Source organism: Equus caballus, chromosome 6, assembly GCF_041296265.1.
Source record: "Equus caballus isolate H_3958 breed thoroughbred chromosome 6, TB-T2T, whole genome shotgun sequence".
Classification (NCBI taxonomy): domain Eukaryota; kingdom Metazoa; phylum Chordata; class Mammalia; order Perissodactyla; family Equidae; genus Equus; species Equus caballus.
The window spans coordinates 15,181,269-15,195,907 of NC_091689.1; the positions used below are offsets into that span (position 1 = coordinate 15,181,269).

Genomic DNA, 14,639 nt, shown 5'->3' on the forward strand with positions numbered 1-14,639 from the left:
GAACTGCCATCTTAACAGCATTGAGCCTTCCAGTCCATGAACATGGAATGTTGATTTCTCTCAGCCATTTTAAGTAGCTTTCAGTGTACAAGTCTCGTACTTACTTTGTTACATTTATTCCTAAGTGTTTTGTTCTTTGTGATGCTATTTGGAATAAAATTGTCATCTTAATTCTACTTTCAGACCTAATTTGTAGTATCTAGAAATACTTTTTTTATCTTGATGTTGTATCCTAAGACTGTGCTAAGCTCATTTATCAATTCTAGCAGGAACACCAAGGATTGTCAAACCATTGGGAGCTAGAGTGTGTGTGTGGTTTTTTCAAGATTCTCTACATACAGGATCAGGTTGTCTGTGAATAAAGACACTTTTACTTCTCCCTATTCAATCTGATACCTTTTACTTGTCCCCTGACTGCACTGGCTAAAACCTCCAGAATTTTAAGTAAAAGTGGTGAGAACAGACATCCTTGCCTTATTCTTGATCTGAGGGGGAAAACATTCATTAGTTTTACCCTTAAGTATGATGTTAGCCATAGGTTTTTTATAGATGCCCTTTATTAGGTTGAGGAAGTTCCCTTTTGTTCCTACTTTTTTGAGAGTTTTTATCATACATGTGTTGAATTTTGTTAAATGCTTATCTGTATCTGTATATTGAGATGATCATATGGTTTTTGTCCTTTACTCTATCAATATGGTGTTTTACATTAATTGATTATTTTGATGTTAAAACAAACTTGCATTCATGGTATATAATCCTTCATATGTATTGCTGAATTTGGTTTGCTATCACTTTGTGGAACTTTTGTAAATTCTTAGTGGATATTTTTCTGTAGCTTTCTTTACTTGTAACTTATTTATCTGAATTTGGTAATAACATCTTCTTCATAGAATGAGTTGAGAAGTGTTCTCTATTTCAGAGTCCATGCATGACTGTATCATTTCTTCCTTAAATATTTGACTGAATTCACCAGTGAATCCATCTGAGCATGGGCTTTTCTTTGTGGGAAGATTTTAGAGTATTAATTTAATTTCTTTACTTGTTATAGGTGTGTTATGGACTGAACTGTGTTTGGAAATAGGATCATTGCAGATGTAATTAGTCATGATGTGGTCATATTGGGGTAGGCTGGTCTCTTAATCCTCTATGATCAGTGTCCTAAGAAGAAGAGGAGACACGCACATGAGGGGAGAATGCCATGAGATGATGGAGGTAGAGACTGAGTGATGCAGCTGCAAGTGAAGGAACACCAAGAATTGTCAAACCATTGGGAGCTAGAGTCAAGGAAGGATTCTCCCCTAGAGGTTTAAGAGAGAGCATGGTCCTGCCAACACCTTGATCTCAGACTTCTGGCTTCCAGAAGCGTGAGACATGAATTTCTGTTGTTTGAGCCATCCTGTTTGTGGTACTTTGTTATGGTAGCCCTAGGAAATGAATACAAACTCTGCTCAGATTTTCTATTTTCTTGATTCAGTTTTGGCAATTTGTGTCTTTCTAGGCATTTGTCCAATTTATCTACATTGTCTAATTTGTTGGCGTAAAGTTATTCACAGCCTCTTTTAATTTTGGTTGAGTGGGTAGTGATGTACTGCTTTCACTCCTAATTTTGGTAATTTGTGTCTTCTCTCCTTTTTTGATGAGCCTAATAATGGTTTGTCAATTTTACTGATCTTTTTAAAGAACCAACTTTATTTTCATTGGTTCTCAGATTCTCTCTTATCTATTTCCTTGGCTTCCAATGTGATCATTATTTCCTCTTTTGCTTGCTGTAGCTTTAAGTTGCTCTTATTTTTCTAGCTTTTAAGGTGGAAGCCGAGGTTATTGCAAATCTTTTCCTTTTCTAATATAGGTGTTTAATGCAGTAACTAACCTTCAGATCACTATTTTAGCTGCATCCAATAAATTTCAATGTTTTCATTTTCATTCAGTTCAAAATATTTGCCAATTTCCTTTGTTACTTCTTCTTTAGCTCAGGAGTAATTTAATTTCCAAATATTTGAGGATTTTCCAAATTTCTTTCTATTGCCTATTCCTAATTTCGTTTCATTGTAAACAGAGAATATAATTTGCATGATCCCAATCCTTTTAAATGTATTGAGACTTGTTTTATGAGCTAGCATATGGACTATCCTGGAGAACATACTTCTTAAAAAGAATATAAATTCTGCTGTCATTAAGTACAGTGGTCTACACATATTGGTTAGGTTGACAGTGTTGTTCAAGGTTTATATATCCTTAGTGGTTGTCTGTCCAGTCATTCTACCAATTATTGAGAGTAGGATATTGAAACGTCAGACTATTATCACTTGTCTGTTTCTCCATTCAAGTCTATCAGTTTTTCTTCATTTATTTAGGGCTCTCTTGTTGGGTGCACGTACATTTTTAACTGTTATTTTTTTGATGTATTGACCCTGTTATCACTATGAAATGTCTGTCTCTAGAAATACTTGTCTTAAAGTCTATTTTGTCTGTCACTATTGCCATTCAAATCTCTTAAGGTTACTGTTAGCATGGTCTATCACTAAGTATTGTTGACCTTATTATCCTAATACATAATGCAATTCTGTACTACTTTCATCGTTCTTAAATTGTTCTTACATTGTTTAATTTGCAAGCTTTTTCATAACAGGAAAACTGTAAATTCTTTGATCAGCTTTATCTATCTTTTGCCATAGTGTTGGGTATGCATTAAAACCAACTAGATACCAAAACAAGCTCCTCTTTAAAAAAAATAATCCTGTTGTGTTATTTGCTCATGGTGTTGTTGCCTGATGTTCTCTCACTTTCAGGCCAGATTTTGAAAGCTGAGAATGATACTCATCTGCCTTCCTGCCAGTTCCAATCCTAGATTTATGAACTGTACAAAGGTTTTTACAACTCCTCTGTTTGTGAGAACCACATTTTAGGAACACTCATTCAAGGTAGACGGCTTAATCTCAGGTATTGTTGCTCTTCTGCAAACCTTTTATAAAATTAGAAAACTCTTTAGACCATTAGATAGGTCTCGAATATTATGCACAATGTGCATAATTTTGCATTTTCCCACGATTAAGATACATGAATACTTTTGAGCGTTTAGTGATCATTATCTTACAAGGTAATGTAACAATTGCATAACTTTTATGTTAAAGGACTTCTTCTGGCATTGATTCTTTGGTATTTCTAAGCCTTGCCTCAGTGAAAGGATGCTGCTGCCTCATATGTTAATGTTTAAGATACACACTTGTTATCCAAGTGTTCTGTTTGTCAATTTAAATGGGACTTGAGTATGATACAACATGCAGATTTCAATAGGAATTTTAAAAAGTTCCAGTCTGCTCAATTAATCATATAGGACAAAAAGGGTCATTTTTAAAAGGTAGAATTTTTCTTTCCTCAAATGTCTATGAAATTTTTCACTGATCTTTTAATTTGGATATAATTACCTAAGTATATTCTTAATCCCTATATATGACATTTTTATGAAATTACTATATTGAGACTTCTTGATTTGTGGCTCCCCTAAAATCACCCCTGTATTTGATGTATTAAGATAAGCACAAGAAAAATGATGCAATTATAGAAAAGTGTAAAGGGTGTTAGAGAATAGAAGATAGGATCAGTATTAATGGAATTGATACAAATGATCATGGATCAGAAGGATAAATGGGGATCTCTTCTTTTTGAGAAATTATATTTATTTTTTTCTAGGGAAATACATAAAATACCTCTATAGATAATTCACCTTCCCTACCCTCCCCCTATTCAGTTGACTTTGTTTCCAGGAATGCAGTTTCTCACTGTCAGCCAAGCTTTCTGATCAGCATATTGTTTTCAGAAGAAAGGGATAACTTGTAAGGCTCAAGGAACAGACACTTGCAATTTGTTGAGAATCTTCCTTGTGACTGGAAAGCCTGTTATATACCCTGCACCCGAGCCAAATTTTCATTTAAATTTCAAACTCCAAAATAAACATTTCCACGAAGTGTTCTTGTCATACACAATCACAAAAGATAATCAAAACTCTTCTCATTTAGGCAGTTTTGGATTTAAGTAGACTAGCTAAACACAGCTGCTACAACTTCCAAGAAATACAGAACAGCATAAAACCACCTGCATTTGGAATCCTGCTCGGAAAAGCCCTATCTTCCCCCAGGTTATTAGAAAATTTCATACCAAATAGGAAGAGAGCGTTCTCATATTGTAGGAAATAAATGCAGCATTACAGCATTTAACTTAATCTGACTCCTACAACTAAACATGAAACTTGTTCCAGAGTACAAGCAGAACCCATAATCAAAATGGCATCAAATGATACATTAATCAAAATACTGAACACCTAAAGCCCTTAAACGGACCAACTTAAGAAACGCAGTCATAAAGCTAAGCAAGCTCTGGGGAGTGAAAAGCCCACCCATCACCTTGTTCTGCCGGCCCACCACGTAACTGTGGGTCCCTCCCCTGAGACGGACAGCTTTCACACCGTGGATAACTCAGGAAGGCGGGCCTTGCTGTCCCTCCCACCATCACTTCGTAGGCTGGGTCCCACTCCTCCACGCGGCCGCACGAACTTGCAGCAGAGCTGAGCCCAGGACGGTTTCTCATCCGCGACAGGGGTCCACTCGCCGCTTCTCCCCACGTCCCAGTGCCTAGAAAGTAGGCCGTTCCTCGGCTTTACGCGTGGTAGGCGGCCAACAGTTATTTATGGCAGAAAGGAATATTATTATCCACGCTTCCCTCGGAACCCCGAGAAGCAGTCCAGGGTACCAGCCCTCCAACCTTCCGCTCTACTGCCATCCTTCCCCCACCCCCGGCGCCCTCGGAGCCTCCTGCAGGCCACCCCTGCCGCACGCGGCCTGCAACACCAGCCCGCGGGAAAAACAGCGCGGCCGCGCGCAACGGAGCATGCGCGGCGGCCGGCCCCCTCGCTTTACGGCCCTCCCCTTCTCCACCCGGACCGCGAGAGCTGCGTCGCGAGATCGCCCACGCGCCCCCCGCCCCCTCCCGGCCTTGCAAGCGGCGGAGACTAGGAGAGGCCAGGATTGGGCGCCCGTGCGTGATGACGCACGTGCGGGCGAAGGCGTGGGGAAGACGCAGGCGGGCCGTAGAGAGCGTGAGTTTCCGCGTCTGTTTGGCCCGCTCGGGTCGTCGGTTGTGCGCGGCTTGTCTCAACTTTCCCCAGCGCCGTGGCGCCGGCGGCGGAGTGGGGGCTGCGGGGCGGCTGTGTGCGCCTCCCCAGGGGCCCGGGCGGGGACGGGGCTGGAGGTGGAGCCTCGCATCTTGGGCACCCTGGCCTAGTCCGAGAGCCGGGAGAGCGCTTCCTGGGACGACTCTGCTAGGGGTCCCTTCATCTTCCCGGTCCCTGCTTGAGGCCGACGGCGCCGGGAAAGAGCTGCCGAGGCGCTCGGGGGGCGGGGTTGGCTCTGTGAAAGCTTTAAAGGAGTGCTTTTGTGAGCGGGAAGTTTAAAGCGACGTTAAATCAGCAACAGCCTGCAGTTTCAGGTGCTCTTGCAACAGTAACTTTCTGTTTCTCTGAACAAGTGTGTAGCAAACACAACCCTAACCTAAGTGGCTGTATTTCTCTTAATACAGGACAGGAAATCCACCTGAGTGAATTTATCCCCTCTCTGTCCAGACCTTAAGAACCTCTGCAAGAAACAGATCACACGCTTATTTATTTTTCCAAACCAAGCACAAACTGATTTGAAGACTCAGGGTTACTAGCAAAATGGGTCATGAATTGCATAGTCATGATTTACTCATCGGGACATGTAGCTTCCTTTGCAGGATGCTCAGTGACAGGTGGACGTAGCTTTTTTTTTTTTAGTTTCTGGAATTGCTTTTTAAAAGTCTGTCTAATGTCTCACATTTATATGTCGTCTTTTGCTGGTTCTAATAAACTTTAAAGGCTTCTGATTTGCTGCTGGGATAGTAGGGGCTAGGAAAGCAAGTAGTCTTAAGAATAGCATGGCATTAAGTTCCTAAATTGTCCCAGCCCTATTAGCATCCGCATCACCTGGAAACTTACGGGAAATGCACATTTTGGTGACTTACCCCAGACTTACTGAAGCAGAAATCTGTTTTAACAAGCCTTCCAGTTGATCCCGATGCACCTGGATCATAAGCTTGGGAATTGTCGGCGTAGTGATAGAGAACAGCCCTGTGGAGTCACAGAATAGAATTTGAGTCCAGGCGACGTCTTTCCGAGTTGTAGGACCTTGGATAAGTTACTTAAAGGTTACTTCGTAGTAACCTGTAAGTTGTCAGTAATTACTTAAGCTGTAAGTATTCACTGTGAAAATGCAGGAAGAGTGTATAACATCAGCACACACAGAAACACAAAGATGAAATGTTATTTAATAATTTGTTGGAACTACATAAAATATGAGTTGTGTGGGAAGGATTCCTCATTGGGTTTAATGGGAGTGGTTGTGCACGAATATTGTGACCACTACCTAGAGGGCATTTTACTTATTTCTGGATTCCCAGTTACATTCTATATCTTCACGCTTCTTGGATGCAGAATATCCAGTTAAAAGTGACAGCAGTGTGTAGTGACATACCAACGCTGTTGTGGCTGTAGTATTTTTAAGAATTGCCTTAGTAATTGTGTTAAAGAGTAGTTTTTAATTCTTTGGCCTTCTGGTCTTTTCAGCTTAATTATTCCTTCTTTTGACCTAGAATTTAGTAAAGAAGGTAGGGTAGATAACTGACCAGAGGTAAGCCTTAGTCTTAGAGCTGAGAAGTATTATGGAGCAGTGACTTGCAAGCAAAAGACAAGGCCGAAGATGTTTCTGTCCTTATCTTGCTTTCCCTTGTGTCATACAGCTCCACCATAGCAGAGAAGCCTCATCATATCCACTCTCCATACCTCTGTTTTCTGCAGGCATTACAGCAGTTAGGTTAGGTGTGCCCCCTGTCTGCTGCTTTTTCAGATTGTCACTTGTGTTTACTTACAACTTTTCCCTTCCCTTTTCTGCGAGCCAGTGTAGTGGGAGAAAGAACATAAATATTCAGGATTTGAAGCAGCTACCCTAAAACCTGGCCTCATTCCGGTGTTGAAAAGGGTCAGTGCTACACTGTGTTCTAAACAATGTGTCTCTTTGAGTAGAGTGTGCTGCTCCTGAGCCACACCGTGGCTCCTGGAAATTGAGGGTGAGCGTGTTTTCAGATGAACATGAGTCTTTTTGGATATCAGCTTCTATAAATAATTTTGTCATTGCTACCATTGGATTGACACTGTCCCATCATGAAGATTTCAGTTTTCAAAAGCCCCAAACATTTTTCGCGTTCTCTGTGTCTGAGAGGCAGCTCTGGTGGGGTGGTTTTGGGTCAGGCAGACCCTGCTTTGAGCCCTGTCTCTGCTACTTACTGATTGTGGCCATTAGACAAGTTAACACCCTCCCAGCCTTCATTTCCTCTTCTATAAAGTGGGAGTCATGTGTGTGCCTGCTTCAGGACACTGAATTAAAGTGCAGAAGATGGCCACCATGTGTTAGGCATAGAGGCTGAATAAATGCTGATGTTGGACAGGGGAGAAAAGGTAGTTATCACCTCAAACCCAACTTCATCTCATTTGTTTCCTCGTGTTTTTATAAATGACGTGATTTTGTTATTATCTAACTGCACTGCTTTTCTTTTTAAACGATGAAAGATTCTGAAGAGTCAGAGCTTTCACATTATTGTGAATGAGAGAAAGCAAACACTTGGGGAAAGTTAAAACTCTAAACTCAGTAGAAAAACACTATGTTCAATTTTATCACCAGAACAGAGTAATTTCCATAAAATTGTTTCGGGTGTTTATTGGAAGGGCAAGGTGAAGGGATAATTAGTATTTACGTATCTTCAGTGAGTTAATGGGGACAGTCAGCTATAGAAGGGGACGCTATGTTACAGGAGATGAGACCTCACTGAAAACATGCACCAGAGTATAAGAAAATACTATTGGCTCTGAAATAGTTATTAGTTTTCAATATGGATACTTAATGGTAGCAAAGTGATAAGTTTTCTGTTCCATTTGTTAAAAAGTGGGAACAAAACTCATGTGTTTTTGTATGTATATATTACGTAGGAATATATGAGAGTGGAAAATACTCGAAAGGAGTCATACTAGGTCATAATTTTGTATACTTGGCAATGTATTGTAATATGGGAATGGGGACAAATAATCGATCTATTTATGTAAAGTTAGATGTGCGCATGTGTATGTAAACATTCTTTTAAAAAAATGGAAACGCTGCTTTAAAAAGATAGATTTCTTTTTATGCTGGGGTTATATAGTATCTAAGCGGTGGTTCTCAGGTTTTATTAGCAGGGAATCCTCTTTAGTAGAATCTTAACCTATAAAGCTCAGGAGCTGAAAGTTCTTAAGAGAAGAGAGGTTCAAGGGCCCAGTGCAAAGTTCTTAAGAGAAGAGAGGTGCAAGGGCCCAGTGCTCGTCTTGAGCCTCTCGCAGCGACATTCCGAGGCGTATTCTTGGATCCTAGGAGTCCAGGGTCCTGAGTGTCAAACGTCATCCATGGGATAGAAATCCTCAGGAGATGAGCTGTCCCTAAAAAGTCACAGCCTCGAGGATTCTTCTGAGTGGGATTCACAAACTTGTTTTAAGACAACTCCCAGGGTTTTCAGCAATGTCAAACGTATGTGTAGCTTCTCATGCAGAAGAATGAGTGATTATTTAAAAAAAAAAAAAGAAAATTCAGCCGTCAATCTGACCCGTATTTTACAAAAATAGAGAGGAGTCTATGCACATTTTTTGAGAAATCATTTAAGTTTTTTTTTAATCCCTCTAGGTTGTGACAGCTATATCACTGTTAAAGCTATTTAATATTTTAACTGGCTGTTGTTTAGCATTACAAATGACTCAAGGAAAAAGAAACAAGGAGTCAATGAAACTATACTACTCCTGTTTTCCATCCCTCCATTTTTTGTTGTATCAAAGCAGCTGGTTTGCATTTATATGGCAAAGGATTTTTCCTAAAGAGTTAATTTTTAGTTAATAGTGAGCTTTCATAAGAAAAATAATTTCAAATGCTGTGTAGTAGTAATGTCACATTGTCTTTTTTCACACATTGAGGAGGGTTTCCTGGTGACAGCTGGAGTGTGGGGGAGGGGGAGTCACCCTCAATCAACCAGCTGCTCTGTGCAACATCATGATGGTGATATTTCAAAGCCCATGGATCATTTTGGCTGTATTCAGAAAAGAAAATGTATCAAATTTCTGGGAAGCAGTAGATAGTGTGCAAGAGCCCTTTGGGATCTAGATGATAACCAGCTAACAATGTGGGTATTCAGGTTTGCATGTCGGTGTTATTTACCATCGTTTCTTGGACATTGTTACATGCACATCACAATTATAAAGCAATAAAGTCTAGTTCCATAGGGGGAAAGGCTCATTACTTTATGGAGAGGAAGGGAGAACAGAAAACAAACTTTGGGAGTATGCTACGTGCTTTCACATAATATGCTATTTCATTTATTCTTTGCAATGACTTCGGGAAGTAAGTGGAATTTTCCTCAACCATGGATAAAGAACAGAAGCTCAGCAGGATTGATTGTATGGTTTGCCCAAGGCCACATACTAGTAAGCAATGGCGTCCATATTTGACCCCAAATCTGGCTTCAGCTCCAGGAATGTTGTTATTACACCAACAGCTGTTTCTCCATGGTGTTAACTTGCTTATGCATTTTTAATCCAAAGGCACAATATCAGGATGGTTATGAATGAAATTTATATACATATTACAGTGATTTCAATTTTATATAAATAATTTATGGGGGTGTATGTGTGTGTTGGCAGCTATTTCCAATTTTGGATTTTTTTCCCTTGAGGAAAGTCTCTGGGGCAATACTGTGAAAGAAATTTTGCTACATTTTTTATGTTACACATACCAGCAATTTGCAGTTATCTGTGTTGTAATGACTCAGTTATGATTCTGAGTTTGAACAAATGTAGGAATAAATACTGTGCTCACCGCCCATGTAGTCCCTTCCTTTGTACCTAAGTGTTCAAGATTTCCTCTTTTCTTTCAAGGTACATTAATTCTGTATTAATAAGGGATCTGTTAGGTTTCTAAATTTACAGCTTGTAGCTGTTATGTCCACCAAATGATGACTTAAAACAAATCCTTTTGGGGCTGGCCCAGTGGTGTAGTGGTTAAGTTCATGTGCTCCACTGCAGCAGCCCAGAGTTCGCAGGTTCAGATCCCAGGCGCAGACTGATGCACCTCTCATCAAGCCACACTGTGGCAGCATCCCACATAAAACAGAGGAAGATTGGCAGAGATGTTAGGTCGGTGACAGTCTTCCTCAAGCAAAAAAAGGGAGGGTTGGCAACAGTTGTTAGCTCAGGGCCAATGTTCCTCACAAAAACAAAACAAAACAAACAGCAAATCCTTTTATTTTTGTGGCATGGCTCCACTGCTTTCGACTATGAGTTTCATGGGTCATTTCATCTCTCTTGGCCGTTGCTCACAGGATAATGCCTGCCCCAGTATTTTCTTTCTTTCTCTTTCCCCTGCACACCCCATATAAAACTTTAAAACTTATTTTTGCTATTTTCTAAACACTCCTTGCACATTTATATACAATCCTATTATAGTTCTTTATCACACTGTATTGTCGCTGCTGTGTCTGCTTCTGTCTCTAGGCTATTGGCCTTAAACAAATAGGTAGCCACTTGTTGCCCCAGGAAAAATGGGTTTATTCAAGGGCTGGCTCTGTGGATGAGTGGTTGGGTTCACACACTCTGCTTTGGCGGTCCATGGTTTCACTGGTTTGGATCCTGGGCACAGACCTGGCACTGCTCATCAAGCCATGCTGAGGCGGCATCCCACATAGCACAACCAGAAAAACCTGCAACTAAAATATACAACTATGAACTGGGGGGCTTTGGGGAGAAAAAGGAGAAGAAGAAGAAGAAAGAATTTATTCAGGACTGGCAAAGAATTACGATTTGGGGTCTGCAACCATGGTGAGCCATGTGCAAGTCCCCCCAGCAAAAGGGTGGAGAAACTCTTTTATAGAGAAGAGGAGGAAGTTGGGAGGGCTATTGTAAACAAAGATTTCAGGTAGTGTGGCTTTTCATTGGCTGAATTGTGACAGTCTCTCATTGGCTGAGCTTCTTGCTGGTCAATAAGAGGAAGTCTTTCTTCTTCTTGTTGGACTCTGCAGAGCTGTCATAGGGCATGAGAGCTCCCCATTTTGGTGTCCCAACTCCAGTTTAATGAGATTTCTGTTTATTAATTTTCATGAGGCTACAGTTGCCTGAAAGGTGAATGCTTCCCCCTTAGGAGATGTTCATACGTTTTTTAAAGGAAGGAATACAGACAATGAGAAATAAAATTATATGCTTAATGATTTTATTGATAAAATTTTACATTCATTGGTTTTCGCCTCTGGGTTCACAATTATAGAAATGTGATATTTTATGTCTGTTAATGAATTGCATTGTGTTGAAAACTGAAGGAGTGAGCCAGCCCTGATGGCCTAGTGGTTAAAGTTCGGTGCACTCTGCTTCACAGTGGCCCAGGTTTGGTTCCTGCTCACGGAACCACATCATTTGTCTGTCAGTAGCCATGCAGTGGTGGCAGCTCACATACAAGAACTAAAAAAACTTACAACTAGAATATACGACTATGTACTGGGGCTTTGGGGAGGGGAAAACAAAGAAAGATTGAGCAACAGATGCTAGCTCAGGGAGCATCTTTCCCAGCAAAAAATAAAAAAATAAAGATGAAGAGGTAAATCTTTTCACAGAAGAGCATGCAGGCTACTTCCACGTTCCTTCTGGAAGGCTATCAGATGGAAGAAGGCTCTTCTTCACTTTTTTTAAAATATTTCTTCCTTTTTTTTTTTTGAGTGGATGAATCTAAATGATTCATTTCCTAAAGTTCTAGTCAGAAGTTTTCCTCCAGTGATAACATTTTATTAGGTGTGTAGACTAATCTTAATTAAGAACAAAGGCAGGGAGTACAATGTTTTGAAAATCACTTCAATAATTAGAAGTATTCTTTAAAAGCATGAACCTCGTGTAAATAGAAAACAAATTTTAGACCCTCAATTTTTCCTTTTGAAGTAACATCCTTCATCCAGTGTCTAAGTGTATATACTAAGTATGTGCCTTTGAGAGGACTTTGCCGTGTTTGTGCAGAAGGCACTCTTGTGTTCACATCCTTAGCTCCGTGCATTCTTCTTTCTTTAGGAATAGTGTGCCCGTAGCTGACCTTTGAGATAGTGTTTACACACCCTCCATGTCTTGGTTCTCCTATGGGCTAGAGGGTAGTACTAGCAGAAGATGAGAATTGATGATGCTTGAACTAAAATAGGATCTGCTTGCCAGCCCTTGGCAAATTCCCTGGTATTTTGGGTAGGGTGGGTTCTTTGACTACAACCAACAGAAACTAAGTTAAGTAAGTTATCCAGATAACTAATCAAGAACAAGAAATTTATTGGAAATCTATGGATAGGCTCAGAGAATCAACAGAAAAACCAACCAAACTACCATTCCTTGGTGAAAGACAGTAGCTAGGGAAGCTCTCGAGATTTTGGTAGGCTTGGTATATCTAGAAAATTCTTTAAGTTAATTCTCTGAGTATGAGCTCCAAAAGTTGTTGGTCTTAGTGTCACTGCACAAGTTTTTGTTTGTTTGTTTTGGTGAGGAGGATTGTCCCTGGGCCAACATCTGTGCCAGTGTTTCTCTATTTTGTATGTAGGATGGCGCCACAGCGTGGCTTGCTGAGCGTTGTGAAGGTCCACGCCCAGGATCCAAACCCGCAAACCCCGGGCTGTGGAAGTGGAGCACGTGAACTTAACGACTACACCACCGGGCTACACCACCGGGCTGGCTCCTTTGCACAAGTTTGAGATTCCAGGGAGAGAGTTATTATTCTAACTATGGTCACCGTCACCTTTGAATCAGGGTAGGAAATGGCACCCTTGAATGCTTGTCCCCCAGGACCACATCGAAAGGGTGTGGGAGGTGGATTCCTGTTAACTGAAAGAATGAGGTATTGATGCTGGGCAGGCAAAAAGCCCCAAGCTGTCCCCACCACCTAGTAATTAGTGGACGTCCCTTGTGCTTTGTGGGAACATAAACAACATGTCTGAAGTCTGGCATGCTTTTCCTCCTCTTGACTAGTTCTCGTGTTGGGAGGATTTCAGTGACATAAATCACTAACAATTCTTACACAAGTTAACTTACATGGGGAGATGGTTATCACTTTTTCATTGATTTTAGGTAGATAAACAAAGAAATCTTGTGTGGAGCAAACATGAGAATGGAATTACTTAAATCTTCTTGAAGGGAGTGGTGGTGGCCTGCTGGCATTGCTGCTCCCCGTGAGCCTCCTAGTCTAAGGACCTATGTCTGAAGGGCTGTCACTTGGAGAACTTTAATGAGCCCTCATTACACTGAAACTTGTAGTCTACGAGAGGAGAAACTGGCTTATGATTGATACTGGAAATCATAAGTGGTGATGGATCAGAATTGGAGTTGACACTAATTCACCTCACTCTGGAGCAAAAGTCAAGATTATATACAAAATCCAGTAGTTTCATTTTTCATGTGTAAGGATAATCTAATCATTTCTCTTAAGGCTGTAGCACTTTAAAAAGGAGGGAAAAATAAAATTTTTGCCATCTGACATGTTGAGATTGCTTTTATCCTAAAATGGAGGCTCATTAAATTCTCAAATTATCAGATAATGTTGACAGAAACTCTGGTTTGAGATTTTATTATAAAATTTATTTTAATTAAAAAGTCGTTCCTATGTTCATGTGCCTCCTGCATACCCCATCATATTGTTTTAAAAATGTATGTGTGCTTGAATCACATGATGCAGTTTAAAAATGTTTGCTTATAGATGGGGCTGGCTTGGTGGTGTAATAGTTGGGTTCATGCACTCCGCTTTGGCGGCCTAGGGTTCAAGGGTTCAGATCCTGGGTACAGACCTACACATCACTCGTCAAGCCATTCTGTGGTGGCATCTCACATACAAAATAGAGAGAGATTGGCACAGATGTTAGTTCATTGACAATCTTCCTTAAACAAAAAGAGAAAGATTGGCAATAGATGTTAGGTCAGGGTCAATCTTCCTCACCAAAAAAAAAAAAAAAAAAAAAGTAAGCTCATAGACAGCCCAGAAAAATGTTAATGGTTGCTAAGTTATAAAAATGCTTTAAAGCTATTTTAAGTTTTTAATCTTAGGCCTTATTTTAAATTATTTGTTTATATGGATAAAAACTATCTCCCAATTTATGATTTTGTGTAATCTCATTTAATTCTCACAAAACCAAATGAGCCTGCATTACCTTCTTTTACAGGTGAGAAAGTGGCGGTTAAATAACTTTCCTAAGGTCACATAGGTAGTGTATTGTAGAGTTCTTATCAAAGACATGCCCTTAACTACTGTCCTATACTACGTATGTTAATGTTGCTAGCCCTGTCTATCATTTTGACAGGAAGCATTGGGACATTTCTTTTCCCAGAACCTATCTGTTTACTCCCACTTCCCTGACAACTTCTTTGTGTTCAGAAACTGTTCAGATGTGTTGTATTCTTCATCATCTTGTGCTTCTGTTTGCTGTGAACGTGGCAACAGCTCCTATATTGCAGCAGTGTGCCTTGCGAAGCCTTTTGTCCTTTATGTCTTAGAGCAGCC

At 40.3% G+C, this 14,639-nt stretch overlaps 1 protein-coding gene across 13 annotated transcripts in view; it reads left to right on the forward strand.

Moving 5' to 3' along the window:
- Nucleotides 1–14,639, forward strand: part of RHBDD1 (rhomboid domain containing 1) — a 150,995-nt gene that overhangs the window by 26,418 nt on the left and 109,938 nt on the right. For 2 of the 13 annotated variants that reach the window (XR_011439525.1, XM_023642472.2), the window contains exon 1: nt 4,933–5,092. The exons of 3 other annotated variants lie outside the window; for them this stretch is intronic. The gene's annotated coding sequence lies outside the window, so the exon portion shown is untranslated. Of the gene's footprint in view, nt 1–4,911; nt 5,482–12,692; nt 12,900–14,639 lie in introns of those variants that run through there. 8 more of the 13 variants (XM_070269404.1, XM_070269411.1, XM_070269403.1 and 5 more) reach the window with 8 other exon arrangements.